We start from the raw sequence: 952 nt of genomic DNA, 5'->3' as shown, positions 1-952 counted from the left end.
CTCCCCCACTTCAAATAACCATGAGTCACATTGTTGTGTGTGGGACGATTTTATTGTTTGAAAAATCAACAAAAGAAAGCTGGAGAGGGTGTGAGAGAGGGGACAGAGAGAGAGAGAGATCCCCTCCCAGATACTCAGGGAATGGGCCAACCTGGGTCTTATTTATGTGATTATCACATTTGGACACCCTTGTTGCAATGTCGGCCACTCTGCAGGTGGTTTGAGACACAGCAACATCCCACATGTAGTATTACTCTGATATTAGAACAAGTCTTTGGATAGAGTTTCTCATTTAAAGTTTGAATTCCCTCCTTGGGAAGTCCTGTATGTCAGACACTCACTGGGGATGGATGTGTTTGTGACAAATCCCAGGCCCAGATTACTTGAACCCCACTCTTCAAACCTGTTTTAAAAACAAGAAGGCCCCAATCTGACAGAAGCCAGTTACCCAGAGGTCCCTAAAACCCAGGGTCCCCCAGAGGAGATTAAACCATTTTGAGCTCGGCGTTAGGTACTGATTAAATCTCCCACTTCCCACATCCTGTTCACATCAAACTCAATCAGGATAGCTCCATCACTGGGTTAAATACAGAGGATGAGTATGTTTTGATTTCAGCCCCAATCCAGTTGGTGATGATCACGGCCTTGTTAAGCGTGTTTTGGAATGGGGAGGGCGCTGTTAGCAGCATGATGGTGGGATAGTGGTGAGCCTAGCTGCCTTCCAAGCAATTGTCCCGGGTTCGATTCCCAGCCATCGCAGCGTTGTAAACGGCCTTTTAAAGGTAAGGCACTGGGATAAATTGAGGAAATAAATCTTTCATTCTGTGGTAAAACGGATCTGTCAGATTGCTCCTTGCTTTTCCTGGTGATGGTTCCTGTGAATTGTAGTGTGGAACCAGGCAGCATTGCTCAGCATCTCGGAAGCTTTCCCCTCTGCTGCTTCCCATTTCTT

The sequence above is a fragment of the Chiloscyllium plagiosum genome, unplaced genomic scaffold (assembly GCF_004010195.1).
Source record: "Chiloscyllium plagiosum isolate BGI_BamShark_2017 unplaced genomic scaffold, ASM401019v2 scaf_809, whole genome shotgun sequence".
Lineage (NCBI taxonomy): Eukaryota > Metazoa > Chordata > Chondrichthyes > Orectolobiformes > Hemiscylliidae > Chiloscyllium > Chiloscyllium plagiosum.
This window is presented reverse-complemented; position numbering follows the sequence as displayed.